Raw genomic sequence first — 19,287 nt, 5'->3', positions numbered from 1 at the left:
AAGGACTTTGTCATTTATATATTTTGTGCCTTCCTCATATCTTAACAAAATCTGTGATTCACAGCTATTCCATGAAAGTGCTCGTCAGCTAAATTAGAGCTTCGTATAACATCACTTTTTAGTCACTATATGTATAGTTTTTCAAAATTATTTTTTTCAGATGTTATTGGAGTTTAATGTAAAATTAACTCCTTCAGTAAATCTGAAGCACAAATGGTGTTCTAAGGACACCATAAATTTGTTGATATTAATAGTCCATATAGTGCTGAAGAACAGTTTTGACTGATATTTCCCCAGGACCTTTAACTTTAGGGATTTATATTTTCAAAAGTGAGTAGAATGTAAATTAAATTTCAGATAATCATAATGCTAAGCTGTTTTGGAAACAGAGTTAATGGTGCAGTATGCATGTTGCAACTCGTAGAAGAGTTGAGCGCTTGGGTCATCTGGTGTCACGACTGGGGTGATTGTGGTGGTCATTCTGCCATGCAAAGCAGTCTTCATTTGTGTTCCATTAATATTTTGCCATTGGCCTTCTTGTGAGCAGATTAATTGCAGTAGAGAAGTGTGGATGTTTTATAATGAAACTCAATTTATTCTGGAAATGAAGACCATAAATGAATATTTTTCTTCTTGTATTTCCTGATAGGACTTCAAATTGAGAGACAAAAATAAACATTGGGAATATCTAGAAGTTGGTCCTAGAAATTGAAAATGATTGCAAGCTCTTTGAATTACATTTCTGTTAAGATTGAAGCCTATTCCTTATTCTCTCCACATTGAGACTTACTGTTTTGTCAGAGATTAATATTCCCTCTTCATTCATACAGAAAATTAAAGAGGACATATAAATATGAAATGTGTACTTTACATTAATCAAAATTTTAATTTATCATCTTGATAAACCTCAAAAGACAAATTGCTGGTGAGAATTGGAATTATATAATACAACTAATATGAAGTGCATAGCCTTATTTTAAATATGAAAAAATTTTATGGTAATCTTTATTCTCATGCTAGATGAGGAGTTAATGTGAATGATGATGATCCTTCCCAATAAGAACCACTCTGTTTTTTTATATATAAATCTAACCTTTCCTTCTCTTGGTGGAAATGACAAGAGGATTTGGTTGGAAGCATTATCCATGTAGAGGGGAGGAAGATGTGTCCAGGTGAAGGAAATAATTTCTAATGTCCTTTACATCACTACTATTATTGTGATAATATAGTTAGAATTGTAGTGATGTAAAGGACATTAGAAATTATTGATTCATGATCCTTATGTTACAGGTGAAGAAAACAGATTTAGAGAAGCACTGTACTTGCAGGAGGTCCTACCACCAGTTGACTGAGCAGGAATATAAGCAGTAAAGGTGCTCATTATCATCCCATAGTGGTCACAACTCACACTCAGTACTCAGCCTGCTCTTCAGTAGTGGGGAACTCACCTAACCTCTCAGGGTATAGAGAAAGAGTTCATGGGAAGAATTCCTGTTTAGTGTGTTCCACGATGCAAGGAAAGTAGGGCATTCATACTTAGCTTTTAAATATCTTTATGACAAGGTACAGAAGGTCAGATGAGCACCTGTGAAGGAGCCTCATTCTCATGCAGGGTGTCTGCCAGCTTTCCTCCAGCTACCTATTCTCACACCTGGTGAGTCAGATCCCATCCGCTAAACCAGGAGCACAGCTCAGGTCACATTTCTCCAGAGGGAGAGGTGGAGGTAAAGCAACACCAGTTCTAGCAATGCTGAATTTTGTTGACTACTGCCAGGTGGTTTTGGCATTGAAATAATGGCAAAATGATTAAGTGTTGGGATGTCTAGTATTTCAAACATTTGTGAAAATTACAAAAATGACATGCGGTTGAAAAATATTTAAATATCACCAAAGAAATCTTTTATTCTATTCTCCTTTCTTTGCTTCACGGTACCCACTGGCATCAGATTGGTGAGATTCCAGCTCTTTTTCCAAATGTGCACGAAACAAGAATTTTCTTTTGTTTTTACAAAAATGAAGCTTATTCGGCATACCTGATTTTTATCTCCAACAATCTTTCTTGGATTGTATTTTACATAAGTACCCAGGCACATAATATTCCATAGTAAGAACATTCTATTTTGTATTGTAACATTTCTGTTGAAGGACGTATAAATTGCCTCTAAATCTTTTACTTAAAATTGAATAGTAGAATAACTATCCTACACCTATCCATGTGAACGTGTGTGAGCATTTCCTTTTGCTAAATCTGTAGAGGATGAATTTTTTTTGTCAATTCATTCAGATATTTTTCTAGGTATGTCAGTTCAGCTTCAAGACTTGATATAGAGATAAAAACAAAAGTAATGGGCTAGGTCTGTGTAAAAGTCCTGACTGTTCTGAGTACAGGTAGAAAAAATCTACAGGTAGAAGCTAAAGCATTTGGCTTCTCTCACTCATTTGGGTATTCACTCAAGAGTCTGAACCAGAGTTCCTCCAGACAGTTCTCAGATGTGATGATCTGATAGACTGACACGCAGGATCCAGAAAAGCTCTTATAGTTACACTTATAGTTTATTACAGTGAAAGGATACAGATTAAAATCAGCAGAGGTAAAAGGTGAAAGGGTGAAATCTTGGAGAAGTAAGCTTGTGGTCCTCCTTTCCCAGTGGGGTCACATTGACACCGTTAATTCTCTTAGCAATAATATGTGACAATATGTGTGAGGTGTTGCCTGCAAGAACCATGATATCTAAGTAGGGACAGAACCAACTGTTGGTAAAGATGTTTAAGCTACCCAGTCAGTGGCACTTTGTTACAGCAGCCCTATCAAACCAGTATACCTCCCCTATCTGCCTCTTATGCATTTCTCGTCTTGTCTTAACTCCAAGGGCACGGGCCTGTGTTTTGTCTTTGCCTTATATTTTCCTATTTACCAGTTAACCTTTAAAGTAAATATATTTGAGTGAAAACTATAGGTCAATAAAATGTCATATTAAGTAAATTATTGGATAGGTGAAATATAGCTTAGGGGTCAGCAAAGAAGAAAAATAAAGAATACAGCAAGTAGAACAAAGACCATTATGAAAACAGAACTTTTCAAGGCTATTCAGTTTCAAGGAAGTTGTTGGTTGATACAATAAAGAGGGAAAGAGAAAACTGATTTTCTTTTTATTTTCTTTCTTTCTTTCTTTATTTTAGAAAACTGATTTTAAAATCTTTGTCTTGGGGTAGTTTGTTTCTTGACTGAATAAATGACTAAAACAGCCCTCTATTATATTAACACTACATTACTGGTAAGTTTTGACAGGTAGTGATTTTATTTTTATTATTGTCACTATGAATTAATATTTTTGAGCAATTTTCTTTCTTGTTTATAACATTTTATACTTTCTAGTGATCGACTTTTAAAGATTTATGGTGGTTTGTTTCTTTTGGCATCATAAATTCATCTTTTTGTGCTATTTAAGTCTTTGTCTGTAATTGATATGTGTCCCTAGCTTACTTTTTGTTTCTGTATGCTTGGTAAATATATCATTATCCTCTTGTTTTTGACATGAAGTGCCTCCAGTTTGATTCTTGGTGTCTGGTAGGCGTTCATGTGGTGTGGCACTGACTCGCTGACTCAGCATCTTACTGTATTTTCACTGCCTCTGACTCCATGGTTCATTGTGGCACACGAAAAATTGTAATCCCTAGCATTTACTTCATCCAGTGCTGTTCTTCCTTTCCCTGCCAACCTCCAAGGTTTTATGCTGAGGACTGGATGATATAGACTGCCTTCATGCTCCTTCTCCCTGTCTTCCTGCTTAGTTGTTTCCTTGAAGTTGCCATCTTCCGACGTACGTAGAAAGAGGTGTAGTACTGTTGGAGAAGTCTATGGAGTGATTTCTCAGAATGAATTACCGCCAAGGAGTGGGACTTGATCGGTTCTCCATTAGTACAAAATCCAAATTTCTGATCTGAGAGCTAACAATAGGTATAATGGACATTATTTTTTTGCCATCCTATATATATATTCTCTCCTGTTCTGGTTTCAAGTTCAACTTTTCTTTGAGAGAAATAACCCTTCTCTAGTCTCCAGGGCTGATATGGATGGGAGTAGGGAAGGGATTATTTCACTAGAGCATATTTTCCCAAAGTGATGACTTCTCAGAAAATTAGATCAATTGAGAAAGTGGCCAAAGTGTAGCTTTCCATATCTTTATTCTCTTTGCTGGTAGAACTTGACAATAAGTGATTCTGCTCCACTTTGTGCTTTTCAAAGGAGGAGACAGGTGGCTCTGGCCTGGCACATCAGAGCATCGCATGTTCCCTTGGTCACAGTCATTCATTCAAAGATGGGTTGTGACCCAGGCAGAGACAACGAGACATAATGTTCCCAGGCTGAGAAAGAGATAGATGTTCTTTCCTTCTGCTTTCAGCCCAGGAGAACATGATCCTGGAGCTGCTGAGGTCTACCACATAGAGCCCGAGATCCATTCAATTCAGTCACAGAAGAAAAGCCAGAGTCAAAACACAAAGAGGAGCTGAGTCTTAACATTATATAAGCCTCTAGATTAATCTCTGCCTGAACTTTATGCTAATTTGAATTGGATTTCTATTATTTGGCAACAAAGAAGCATTGGCCGATATAGTCGCAGAGGGATGTGCTATTTTTCTACCTTCTTTTTAGTCTTGTTCCTATGCTTCTGGTAGCAAAAGGTGACCCACAGGTCACCAATTATTTCTCATTCCTGCTTTAACAGCCCCAAAGTTAGTTGAAATTTCTTCCAAACTCTAAGAATACATTAACGGCCAGCCCTAGTTTTTTCTTTCTGGTCCTTGTAAATGTTTAGTGGTAGGTTGAATGAGGACTCTTAGTTACATTTTAAACAGAAATGGTGGTGCTGATGGCTGAGCTTTATTATATTCTTATTTGACAATCTTTTCCAGTTGTCTCAAGTTGATCACTTGTTAATTAGGCTTCTATTTTTGGCTGCATGTAGCATAAAATCCAAGTGAGAGTGGCTTAATCTAGTTATGATTTTTTGTTTTGTTTTCCTCATGTAATGTGGTGTTGGAGGTAGACAGTGTAGGGGTGGCAGGATGGCCTGCGATGTCATCAGGGTCCCATCTTTCTGCTCCAATATCTCAAGCATAGATTTTTCAGCCTTAAGGTCTCAGGACCTTGACACAAAATTCCAGACAGAAGAAAAAGACCAAGGGAGAAATGTTATGCGCCAGCTGAATGAATCCTTTAGGTGAGCTTTCTTGGAAGTCCTACCAAGTGGCTTCTACTTCTCATTGGCTTAAACTGTCACATGGCTATTCCTAGCTGCAAAAGAGGCTGGAAAGTACAATTTCTTAATTGGGTACGTGGCTGCTCCAAATAACAGTGTTCTTTTAGTAGGAAGGAAGGGGAGAATGGATATTGGGTAGGCAGTTGGCAGTCTCATCTATAAGGAGAATAGATATTGATTGGATCTGTAACCAGATGTTTTATCTATAGAACTCTCAATGCAAAAGCCCTTTTTGACAAACTCATTGCCTTATATCCCAGTAGTTTTTGGTTGCTATAAATATTCTGTGTAATTTTTTTTTTGTTGGCCTTGTTTCTTTCTATATCGCCCAGTTCTCTGAAGTTTCTAAAGCTCACATATGCTTATATATTGAAGGATACTAGTGGATTGCATGTTAGTATTTTGCATATTTAGGCCATGACTGGACCAGTGATATACTGGTTGGAGTCTGCTCTGTCCCCTGAGAGTTGATTGTTGAATTTTCAGGAATTTTGCAACCCAGCTGTTAAAGCCATAATTAAAAAGTAAGTTATATAAACTTACAATGAAATGAATTATATTAAAAATATAGGAAAAAAGTCTACAGCCACGCTACTCTGAACAAGCCCGATCCTGTCTGACCTTGGAAGCTAAGCAGGGTCGGGCCTCATTAGTACTTGGATGGGAGACCACCTAGGAAGACCAGGTGCTGTAGGCATAAAAAAAAAAAAAACGGATTATAAACTGACAAATCCTTGCAATCTGTGAGGTCCACCAAGGGTTGCCTTGCCTAAAAAATAAAATAAAAAAAATATAATAAAAAAATATATAGGAAAAAATACCAGAAATTTATCACTTCTTAATTATTTTACTCTGTAATTATTATCTATGCTCTTGAAGTTATTTATGTTTATTTTATATGTATAGTAAAAATTAGATAATAATGTGGTACTGTGCATTTCTTCTCAATTCTGTAATCAAGGACATCATGTTGGTAGCAGCAAGGGGCCATGGTGGGAGTATTCACACCATGGAAATCAGCAAACACTACAAAATAAGGCTTGAGTTATTGTTTTGTTGATTGCCTAGCCAGACCTAAAAAAGTGATGGAGAAAATGGTAGTAGTTCAGATTAAACTTCGGTGTGTGGTGCCTTTAGTTGTTTCATTGTGAGTAGCACAAAAAAAATTGGGAAAATATTCTTCCAGTATTAGGAAGTTATTAGCAAAGAAGTTGTTCACATAAATGACAAACTAGTGAAGTTTCAACATAAATCTTAATTATTTCATATTTGTCTTACTCTAACAGTAACCAAAACATCAACGAAAATACAAGTCAGAACTACACCCAGAGAGCTAGTTGTTAAATAATCATCAGCACACCGTGGCTGTAAGCTAAAGGGGAAGAAAGTCATGTTCTTGAATTGGTTTAGAGTTGGTTTATGTTGGAAAAACAGCCAAAGAACCTGCTTTGCTTATGGTGCAAGATCCAACACATCATCACTAGACTCGGACTCTAGCTTCTGCTTGCCTCTTATGCCCAAATTGAGCCTGCCTTGCACTAGGTTCATTAACTCACTTTAAAAATATTCTTTACTTTGTGTGTAGTTTTCTTAAATGAAGTTATCCTTATTTAATACTTTAAATAACATACGGTTGATAGATTATGTTTGACCTCCCATGCAGTGTGCTACAGGCTTTTTGGATGACCACTGGTGCTCATACACTCAAGTATCTCCCAACTCTTCTTCCCTTCCACTACTTCTTGGGAGGTTAGAAATTGCAGAGCTTCTCCTCAGCTAAATTTTCAGACATGCTAAAGCAGGGATCCTCAACCCCTGGGCCATGGACTGGTACCGGTCTGTGGCCTGTTAGGAACCAGGCTGCACAGCAGGAGGTGGGCAGCAGGCAAGTGAGTGAAGCTTCATCTGTATCTGCAGCCACTCCCCAGTGCTAGCATCACCACCTCAGCTCCACCTCAGATCATCAGGCATTAGATTCTCATAGGAGCACCGAATCGTGGTGCCAAAAAGATTGGGGGCCACTGCCTTGAAGGACAAATATGCAGGTTTGCATTACACCTTCCATATTAAGCTGTATCCTTGTTACAGTATACCTGAGTGCTCCAGCTTCTCAGGAAAACATATTCAAAATAAGTTGAAGTTTGTTGTTAGCTATTCTGAAGCTGAGAGAGGCAGCAAGAATCTTTAGGACACTGAGTAGAGAACACTGGGCATGGTCTACCAGCTCAGTAAAATAATTTTACTGAATCATTTTTTCTTGCCAGCTCATGACATTCTTGGCTACTAAAGTGGAGCTGTTTTCAAATAAATAGAGAAAGTTTCATTAATTTAGATGCCACTAGTGTGCAATTTGAATAGAAGCTGGCTTGAAACTTACCTGTATGCTGTTCGTGAAGAACAATAATTACTAAATGAATAGTCAAACAAGAAGAGGGGAGTAAGAGTACAAAGATTTTCAAGTACTTTAGCAAAACACTTGTACGTATTCTATATTATAACATAATTTGTAGGCTGGAGTGGAAGTGAGAGCCAGATCACGATGGGGCTTTCAGGGCCCCCTGAGGAGATGAACTTTATCCTGCAGCTGTGGAAAAAATGTTAAGAAAGAAAATAACTTTGGATGTTTGTTTTAGAAATATTATCGTGGTTGTAGGAAGAAGGATGGACAATGCGGGGAAGATGTACAACCAAAGGATTTACTACAAAACAAAACTAGGCAAGAAATGGTGAGGGTTGTGTGCAGGGAGAAGGGTGGAAAGGAGTTGGTTTGGGAGAGATTTAGGTGTTGAAAGTGACAATATTGGCAGCTCTTTGGTGTGTGGGTGAAGAGAGGGCTGGCTGAACAATGATCAGGCTGCTTTCCCATGTGGATTCTTCATGGGTGGGGAGATATTTTTCTGGTGTTGGGAACACCTGGGGAAGAATGAGTATGGCTGGGAGTGAGATGACACTAGGCATTGGAAGTAATTTTTAAAGGTGTGGATTTGGAGATGTTCATAGGATATTTAGTTGGAGATAACCAGTGAATGATTGCAAGTTTAAGTTTGAAGCTCAGAAAGAAGTGCTGAGGATAGAAATTTCTGTTTATTAGCAAAAGATTGGTAGGCAAAAGAAAACATATGAGGCAAAAAAATATATGGAAAGAAGGGACTGGTAGATTAACATTTAAGGAGCATGTAGGAGAGGAGGCCACAGATGGAGAAAGGGTATTAGAGAGAGGAGGAAAACCAAGAGTCATAGCACAGGGCAACTGCTGCCTTTTCTCGACCCTTGAATATGCCCCTCTGATCAGGTGTTACCTTCACCTGGAAGCCCAATGCCAGCCATCCTAAAAATTGGGGCTCAAGCAAACCATTATTAGTGTCTTGAATCTGGTCTATTGCTTTGCCCTGGGACTTGGGTTCTTGAAGATGTGCTCTTTTACCAGGACATTTGGTCAATTTATACTTAAAAAAATTATATAATTGCTCCGAGACTCTATTGCTCATGTGAAAAATATCAGACAAACCAGATCAACAATTTTTAAATTCTTTTTTTTTAGCCATAAAATCTTTTTCTCAAGTAAAATATTTTGTGCAGCTTCCATATATTAAACAGAAAAAAGTATAGCTACTTTGGTCGAAGTTGGGTCACCTGTGCTCTTACATGCTACTTACCTCAACAAACTTTTTAGAATTATGCTTAAATCTTTTATTAAAGTCCCAAGTCCTGATAACTCACTTAAATAGAAGAAATGTATTTTGCCAACAATATTTCTTAGCTTTGATGGCAATGATGATTATAATGATGATGATGATGATGATGATGATATTCTTTTATGGCAGACACTGTTGGTTGCCTATCTAACAGCCTTTTTCTTGTCATTTTTTGTTTCCCCTTATTCCTCAACTTTTTATTGTTGGCAGAGCTCTGATTTTATTATTTTTCTTTTACTGCTTAAGAAAAGTGAACTTCTTCCCAACTCCAAGGGATAAATGATCATTGGTCTAATTGTGGTGGTCTTATTTTCTTCTCTAGTCATTTGGTTAGGAATGGGTAGGACATGTAACTCAATCTTGGACTTCAGAACTGAGGATAATTTTGCTGAAGAGCTTCTGGGAAAGAGTTTTCTTGTTAATAAAAAGATCCGAATGGAGGAAACAGTTCTGTTGTTAGCCAGATGTTGTCATTGCCTGTGATATCTGAAATGCTCCAGTCATCTTGTGACCATAAGGGTTTAGTCCTGCTCATGCATGCTGAGCATGTACAGCAGAGAGAAGGAAGGAACCCAGAGGCTTGAAGATGTTATTCTGAAGCTGAAATAATTGACCCAAAGCTGCCCTATCCTTGGTCTTCTAGTTTTGTGATATAATAAAATTCTCTTTGTTTAGACCTCCATTACTTGCAGTTAAAAGGATCATAATGGATTCCTTGCTCTTCTGGCATAAAGGTGATGATCTTCAAACTCCATTTATGCTTTTATACATTCAACAAATATTAATTGAACATGTATGTGCCAAGCATTATTTAGGTGCTGAGGATACAGTAGAGAAGAGCTGACATCATGGAATATTGTAAAAACAGAGAAGAACTTAGTGTGGGTGGAATATAGTGAGTAAAGGGGAAGAATATTGTGGAGTGCAGTCAGGATGAGGAGAATTCTAAGAAGGAAGAGAACGTGCAAAAGCACAGAAGCATAAGATAGTGTTGGTTTGGGGAACTAAAAGTTAAAAAAAGGAAACCAACATTAATTGAGTATAATTAATCACTAAGATAAACACTTAGAGCATAGAAAAGATAATTTGCTTAATGTTACACAATTCATTCTTTAAAAATATGGTACATTGCTATTTAATTAATGTGGTTTAGATATGTATGGGTTGAGCATGTAGTTTGGGGTGGATGGAAGATTTTAATGCTTAGAAATAAGGCTGATTCGGGGGCGAGTTTATGCTCAATCATATATGTTACAGAAGGTGTTTAAATTTTGTGCTGTAACTCAGTTTGCTTGAATCCATATTAGAGGAAGCTTGGTGACGACGAGAAAAATACATTAGTTCAAATTCAACAAATAATTATTCAGAACCTATTATGTAAGCTCTGGGTGATAAAAAATGAGGTCAGACTTGGCTCTGACCTTTGAGATGATCATAGGGTAGCAAAAATGAGACATGCAAACTAATAATTACAGCATGAGGTGGGATGTGAAGCCAGAGGACTTTAAAGTCAGGTAATGTGGGAAATGAAGACGTTCCACGGAAGGTGGGCAAAGAATGAAAGGCATAGACAAAGCTTTTGTGACTGTGTGAGTGAGTTTGTTGTCTGTACAGGAGAAGAGGAAAGACCTGAGATTGTCCTGCAACATGTGGTAGCATCAGAAAGGGATGAGACCGAATTTATGAATAAATGAAAGTTACTCTGGGAATCCAACAAATAAAGATCCAGATTTAAAACAGAAATTAGAGTAGGGTTAACCATGTTACCAAATTACATTTGGTTTTATGGAAGAATTCACCGTAGAATAAATAAGCAGTGTTCTCTCCAAAGACGAGAGAGATTTTTTTTTTTGAATATTTTCTTTATACAACTTTACAGCTCTCACACAGAGCGAGGTCCTTGGTCAAGTCCACACACATGCCACTAGCAGTTTCACTTATTTGGTGCACGTGACTGTTCTGCTACATGTCGTTTCCTGTAACTGCATGAACCCAAAGGCAAGCAGGGGCACACACAAAAGAGGATAAAAATGTAGGTAATGAAAAGGGATTAATAGCCTGAGCAGGTAGTTGGGCGGCTGCTCTGGGGGAGGCTGATCACTTTATAGGATGATGATGTGGTAATGTTGGTTGTAATCTGCCCAGGGGAAACAAACCACTTTTATCTGTACTGCTGTTGTTTGGCAAACCATTAGACTGATTTTTGTGTTTGTTTGTTTATTAATTCTCCATTGAATCTGGATAATACTATAAACATTAAGAAGCAAGCTTAAAATTAGAAAAAATTTTAAATTTACCCTGAAATCATGGTACTACATTGTAAAGAAGATAAGCAAAATGGAGTTGGTCAAACTAGCCATTTTTGCTAGAAAAAAATTGGGAGATGCATAAGGTAAAACAAAAAGATTATATTTTGATAGTTTAAGATTCAGAATAAATGGGAAAACAGTCTAAAGATTTTAATATTCATTTAATAACTAGTTCAGTGTTTTTAAAAAAATGCAGAATTAAGACTTGCATTCTGAAGTGGTGTGTTTTTTTTGGGAACGCAGGCTTTCTTTCTTAACTGGCCCTCGATCACCATGAGCTTCATAGATTGGAGGTATACTGTATCATGTGTACATCTGGGTATGTTTCAAGCTTTTGCTAATAAATTGGATTTTTTTCACACAAATCTTACAGGAGGATTTGTGGAATCCTTTCCAGATATGATATTCCATTATTGTAAAAGCTTTACTCCTCTTATCTTTGTGGGCAGAGGGTCAGAACGGACTGCATATGAGGATTAAAATTATCCTGCCTAGGAGCGGAATAAACCGGGTGGATTACAGAAAACATTTTAACAAATGTTGGAGGTCCTGGCTTGCCTTTATCTTTTACCTCAGAGATTTCAGAAAATGTTCCAAGAACATCATTTGGAGGAAAGCAGAAATCAGATATAAAATTCCAGCAGCCATGAAAGCTGAACTTACACAGAACATTGATCTTAGTTTCAGGAACCACTTAACTTAAAAAAAAAAAAATAGTAGAAATAATGTTTAGCTCTTCCTGCATTGGTGAAAAGGGTACCCCAAGGATCTGCCCTATACTCTGCTCTCCCCACCTTCTCTCAGAGGAACTCACTTCCCTTCTTTGGCTTCCTTTGTAACCTACAAGGTCTGGGCAGTTTCCAGCCACACTTCTGAGCTGGCCTCACATTCTAGGTCCATCCTACTGCCTGTGGTACTCTAATAGGAAGTTCTGGAACTGCTTTTCAGCCCTTGTGGCTAAAACATAGACCAGTCCCTTTGTTACTAAATTGTTATTGCTAAAGATTTTGTGGGAAAGTATTAGCTCAGTATATTAATAGCGTGGTCTGGGATTAAGAAAATACTTTTCCTCTAAAACCTAATACCTGTATTGGCTTCTGGAGAATTACCAAGAGCAACTTTTGCCACCTTCATTCAAAGGGCAGCTGTTTTCTGTGCAATATAAGTAATTAAGGTGCTAGTAAGAGATAGTTTTAAAAAAATAAAACCCCAATTACAGTGAGCAGCAATCTGACTTTTAAAGCAGATAGAATATTTTCCATAGGTGGGAGAAATAAACCTCTGTCTCGAAGCTGATGAGAGAAAGGGGAAGAAAAGAGAAGGAAATAGGTCTTCACCCTCTTGTGGACACATACATCAGGGAACCTCAAGAAGCTGAGCAAAGCACATTAACGAATCGTAGAAAAGCAGTGATGTGCCCAGGCCAAGCCACAGGGAGCAGAGAACTAAAGTGTTCTGCAAGTTAAAGAGGGGCGTTGAGTGGAGAAAGTGTCTTTGCAATATCAAAGTGCGTCTGGGTTACACAGGCTGTAGATGATTGCTTGTTAGGCATTTCAAAGGGAATTCTAGTAATGGTAGTGAAGGTCATATTTAGGAATAACCTCTGAAGCCACCCTGACCTGGGCTTGAATATCGAATCTGAAAATATATAAAATCCATATAACTATGCGTCAATTTTAAGACTTAAAACAAAACAAAAAATAAACATTTGATCCTTCGCCTATGCATTAGGGGCAGGATACTTGTCCCAGGTTTTTACACTGAATCATATAATATTTGTCAAATAAGTGGCAGTGAGTCTGATATGTGATAGGTATGCAATATATGGTTCCTTATACTAATGTTAGCAGATTGGGTTTCTATAATGAAAGCTTCAAGATGAGCTAGAACTAGGGCAGGAAGAATCATGGGAGGTGGTTCACCTGTTTCTCTTCTCCCCTCTTTCTTCCTTTTTTTTTTGGTCTTCATTATCATCTGTACTTCCTGCTCTGAATTGGCACTGAGACGAAGTTAGGTATTAAGTTGGGAGGTACTTTCAGGTGGGTAAGGAATTACTAGCAGAGAGAAAAGAGGAAAGGAAATGCAAAGATGGGTGCTTAGCAGCAAAGAGGAGTTTCCTTGGTTTTCTGGTCCAGGCAGCACTTCCTGTGCTCATTTGGCTGACAGAGAGAGATGCTCCCCTCTACCTGACCCCATCCCAGTACATCCTACCCTGTAGGGCACCTCCCTAGTCTCTGGCACTTGTGCTTTTCTAACAAGTGCTTCCCATAGTTGTTATTACCAGGCTTTAGAGTTGGATGGAGGTGTGAGGAGGGACTAGCCCATTCTGTGGTTATGGGTCCCCATGGCAGCTGGCTGATCTCAGGTTGGTCCTACTCATTTAGTACACAGAGCAAGTCAGGAGGGAGATGGCTTCCCACAGCCTGTTTTCTGTCCATGGTGCCTGTCCCTCTTCTACTCTTGGTGGCCATTTCCCACCACCTCTGGATCCTGAATTTTATCTTCACAGAGGTTTCTTGTGGTTTTTGGTCTTCTGAGTATGTTAATTTCTTCCTGGTGTCTGGGTATATCCAAGGCTCAGTTCAAAGATGAGAAAGCCAACACTGTGTGTGTGTGCGTCATCTTTTCCCTTAACAACCTTTGGAAATGTTTTTTCTTTGCATCTCTGATTCTGCTCAGATGTTACTCAGCCTGTTAGAAAATTTAACTTTGTAATAGGTCTTTTTAATCTGAATGCATCTACTCAGTGTTGTGGAACCTTCGTTACATTGATTAGGTAGGAAGGGAGGGTGACTTTGATTTCAGATAAGGAGAAACTCCATTAGGTGCTCATTGTGTGTGTTAGAGAGATGTTTTACAGCTTGTTAAATGAATAATTTAAAAAATACTTGCAAATTTTCCCATATGTAATTTGAGAAAATAGCAAAGTGTCAAGATCATCACTAAACTCTATAGGATGGGCATTATCAAATTGCCCATATCTCTTCAGAGGTAAAGATATTATGTCTTTTTTATTTTGAGATTATCATAAAGTATTTTAGATTCAAGAAAGAATAAGACCTAGTAAGAGCCTTCTTCACAATGTGCAAATAAGCTGTTTCTAGTGGTGGCAGAGGTGAAGAATGTTGGCAATTTGGCTGATTTTGTTTCCTTTTTTGAAGGGAGAATTTGATCACCTGAAGGCACTGCGTGAAGGAACACATTGTAACTGCAAATCATGTCTTTATGAGAAACAATGAAAAACTTATTTCAGTTGGCTTACTTGCTACATCAGCTTCTCTGCTATGAAACTTCCAAATGTAATTATTGGCTCAAGCAAAGATGATGAATTAGAAAAAAAGGCCAACAACCAAGACAGACACACTTCTCAGTGTTTCCTTGGTTATGTGTAATCCACACTGCTTCCACAAAATAATCTTTTGAGTTTTCTAAAGTAAATTAAATATCACTAGAGAATATTTTCCCTTAATTAGTAGTAATAATTATTCTGCGCTGGCCTTTCATGGCCACTGTTCTCCCAAGAACTGATGATCTCTGTACTTCTGTTATACTTCTGTGTTTCTATTTGTGATTTTAATTTTTATGAGATCTTTACAAGAGATTTTATATGGCAAATATATACCATTCAAATGAATTTGCAAGACTAGAGAACACAACATTAAATGTTAGCTGGGCCATTTAACCAGCTGTGTTGTCTTGGTCAGGTTAATTAACATCTCGTACTTCCCTTTCTGCATCTGTGAAATGGGAATGATAACAATATATAGAGTTTATAGGTTTAAAAGAGATTATGAATATGAAAGTAGTTTTAAAAGCATGATATAAAATACAGATGTTATTTTTAAAAATTATAATAATGTAAAAATTACTGTTATTTGAGAAATGTGTTCTTATCATTATTGAATACTCTGATTTTTAGAGCATTTCTACCTGGAGTCAATGAAATGTTTATTATAAAGCACACAGTGTTATAAGTCCTTGTTTCTAGTTGGAGCTGCCACAGTTAGCTTCCTTTTTATATCTCAGGGGTATATCCCACCAATGAGGGGTCTGAGGGAAGAGAAACCTTGAAACTACCCCACACCGCACACACCCTATGACCCACCATCAGTATGTCAATCCTTTTGTGTGTATAGATTTGTGAAAACATGTTTCTTCATAAGTGGCCTTCGTGCCAACAATTTTTTTAGTTTTATGAAATTGATCCAATTTATTTGACTTGATCTATCATCAAGACTCCAGCTTGGGCTAAAGATGTCATGTTCCCTGATAGTTTTGCAAACTGTCATTTTACCACATCCATGGGTTTCACATTCAAGGTATTGTGTGTTTCAAGCGGTACCTACTAGAACACTTGCCTTTATCTGTGATCACTGTATTAAAGAAGCACCCTAGAGACTCAAGTCAGTCATCTGCCTAGAAGGAAATTAGTTCACTCCTTGAATTTCTTTGCAGGACAAATGGCCTTTAAAAGATGCCTATACTATATACCACATTAACAAATTGAAAGATAAAAATCATATGATTATATCAATAGATGCAGAATAAGTGTTTGACAAAATCCAGCATCCATTTATGATAAACACTCTCAGCACAATGAGAATAAAGGGAACATACCTCAACATAATAAATGCCATATATGACAAACCTACAGTTAATATCATACTCAGTGGGGAAAGGCTAAAAGCGTTTTCCTTAAATCAGGAACAAGACAAGGGTGTCCACTTTCATCACTCCTGTTCAACATTGTATTGGAAGTCTTAGCGACAGCAGACAAGAAAGAAATAAAAGATATCCAAATTCGAAAGGAACAAGTAAAACTCTCATTATTTGCAGCTGACATGATACTGTATATAGAGAATTCGAAAGATTCCACCAAAAAACTGTTAGAACTGATCAATGAATTAAGTAAAGTAGCAGGATACAAAATTAATATTCAGAAGTCATTGTCATTTTTATACATCAATGACGAACTTTCAGAAAGAGAAATTAAGGAAACAATCCCATTTACAATTGCATCAAAACCGGTAAAATACTTGAGAATCAAATTAACCAAGGAGGTAAAAGACCTGTTCTCAGAAAATTATAAGTCACTAAAAAAAGAAATTGAAGAAGATATAAATGAAAGCATATACTGTGTGCTCATGGGTAGGAAGAATCAACATCATTAAAATGACCATATTACCCAAAGCAATCTATAGATTCAGTGCAGTCGCTATCAAAATACCAATGTCATTTTTCAGAGAGCTAGAACAAATAATCCTAAAATTTATCTGGAACCATAAAAGATCCCGAATAGCCACAGCAATCTTGAGAAAGAAAAACAAAGTTGGAGGTATCCCACTACCTGATATCAAAATATATGATAAGTCTACTGTAATGAAAACAGCATGGTACTGGCATGAAAACAGATACATTGATCAACAGAACAGAATAGATACACTGATCAACGGAACAGAAATAAATCCACATCCATACGCTCACATAATATGTGACATAGGCAAGAACATACAATGGAATAAAGACAGTCTTTTAAATGGTGTTGGGAAAATTGGACAGATATATGCAAAAAAAAAAAAAAAGAAAAACTGGATCACCTTCTTACATGGTATACAAGAATAGACTAAAAATGGATTAAAGACTTAAATGTAAGACCTGAAACTATAAAACTTCTAGAAGAAAACATAGGATTCTCTGATACTGCCACTAGTAATTTCTTTTCGGACATATATCCTCAGGCAAGGGAAACAAAAGAAAAAACAAATAAATGGGACAACAAGTGTTGGCGAGGATGTGAAGAGAAGGAAACTCTCATACACTGTTGGCGGGATTGCAAATTGGTATAGCCACTATGGAAAACAGTCTGGAGGTTCCTCAAAAAATTAAAAATGGATATACCTTTTGACCCAACAATTGCACTTCTGGGTATTTATCCAAAGAAAACCAAAACGATAATTTGTAAAGATCTATGTCCCCCTATGTTCATGGCAGCACTATTTACAATAGCCAAATTATGGAAGCCGCCTAAATGCCCATCAACAGACGATTGGATAAAGAAGTTATGGTTTATATATACAATAGAATATTACTCAGACATTAAAAAAAAATGAAATTCAGCCATTCCCAATGACATGGATAGACCTCGAGGTTATTATGCTGAGTGAAATAAGTCAGACAGAGAAAGATAAATACCATATGATTTCACTTACATACAGAATCTAAGAAACAAAAAGAACAAACTAATCAAAAACAGATTCACAAATATAGTGGACAATGTGGTGATGGCCAGCTGGGAGAATGGGGTGAAGGATTAAAGAAGTACAAATTAGTAGTTGATAGATGGTCATGGGGATGGGGGGCACGGCATAGGGAATGCAGTCAGCATTAATGTAATGGCCAGGTGTAGAGACAGAAGAGAGAAAGAGCAATCAGGGTGATTATTTTATATACTATATAAATATGTAACCAATGTACTGTATACTTGAAACTAATTTTAAAAAAAGATGCCTATTCCTGTACCAGTTGCTTCATTTTGTTCAGTTGCTCTCACCCAAGTTCAGGCAGTCTTCAAGAAGCTTGTTCTATGAGTTTCGTTGCTATGATTTAGGTTTGTGAATCTCTAGAAGTTATAACAATATTTTAAAAAATGTTAAGGACCCCATCTCTCATGGTTTAAGTCAGTCCAGGCCTGAGGGCAGTGAGATTCATGACAGCCTGGAGACTCTGCCTGACCTAACAATTATATGATCCTCTAAAGAATGTCATACTTAACTGAAAAGTTAAACACATCATGGTACCATCATACTTTTATGGTTTTCTTTTATGTTCAGTACTGTGACTTTGTAGAAAACAGTGTCTCTCTTTGATCTAGCTGTAAAAAATGTTTACAGATAAATTCCTTGTGTTCCTGTTTGAATTTAAGAGGTACTGTGCTACAAGTTTCAAGCTGATGAAATATGAACTCTTTAAATCCATGCCTTAAAGTAAAATGTCTTAAAGAGATAATTTCCTAAGAAATACATACTTTCAACTGAAACTTATGATTCATTTTCATAGGAAGACAACCAGAGTTTATTTTAACTTTAGATCATTTTATTGTGAATTTCTAAATGTTCTAGGTGGTTTTCTAGGCATTTGCTGTATTTTTGCTTAAATATATATTCTTCAGTATTTTTTCAAATGTGAGTTGGTGGCCAACTTACCTTTGCAAAGTCACGCCTTAGTGAACTTAATAGTGCCTTTCATTTTTCTAAAATGAAGGGGCCTGACATTCATTGAGTACTAGGTGCTATGTACTGTATTAGATATGTTATCTACATTATCTTATTAATCCATAGGGTAATATGAGGAAATACCTTATTGTTATTATACAAATAAATGGAAAAGAGAGATTTAGCAACTTATCCCAGCATAATTGTAAACACTCTAGTATATGACAGAACTTGAGTTTGAATTTAGATGTTGGACTCTGAAATTTATGATCTTTCTACTATACCAAGTGGTGGTAAGAATGTGTTAAAGAAATCATTAAGTTGTAGTAAATTACGATAATGTGCATAAATCTAGTATGTGTGTGTGTGTGTGTGTGTGTGTGTGTGTGTGTGTGTGTATTATCCTAGTATGTCTTGAGACCACAGTGGCAGAACCTAAACATGAACATGGCCTGACACATGCCTGTACTGCTCACTCAGCATGGACATGGTTCCAATCACAGGACTGAAGCAGAGACTTCACCTTTGGGTGTTTCTTCTGGTGACATCCAGTACAAGAGTATCATTATTAAAGAATGCAAACTAGAATTTAGAAAACTCTAATTTAGTGCAAGTGCTGTCCTGCTGGTGTGACTTTCATCACCATGGGATCTAACGTACACAACATTAATGTAATCGGCATTAGATAAAACCAGGGGTCTAGTTTTAGACAGTTTTAGAAGTCAGCACCCAGGACCCAGTCCCCGTAGGGTCCTCACTCTCATTTCTGTTGGAATCATGAGTGCAGAACGATGGCAGGATTAGGCCTTTT

The 19,287-nt window shown here is 37.1% G+C and overlaps 1 protein-coding gene and 1 pseudogene across 1 annotated transcript in view; both read left to right on the top strand.

Annotated features, from left to right (window-relative positions):
- Positions 1–19,287, top strand: part of KCNH5 (potassium voltage-gated channel subfamily H member 5) — a 342,803-nt gene that overhangs the window by 38,184 nt on the left and 285,332 nt on the right. The gene's annotated exons all lie outside the window — the stretch shown is intronic.
- LOC120603973 (uncharacterized) lies at positions 5,840–5,958 on the top strand (annotated as a pseudogene).

Source organism: Pteropus medius, unplaced genomic scaffold (assembly GCF_902729225.1).
Source record: "Pteropus medius unplaced genomic scaffold, Ma_sr-lr_union100, whole genome shotgun sequence".
Taxonomy (NCBI): Eukaryota; Metazoa; Chordata; class Mammalia; order Chiroptera; family Pteropodidae; genus Pteropus; species Pteropus medius.
This window is presented reverse-complemented; position numbering and strand designations above follow the sequence as displayed.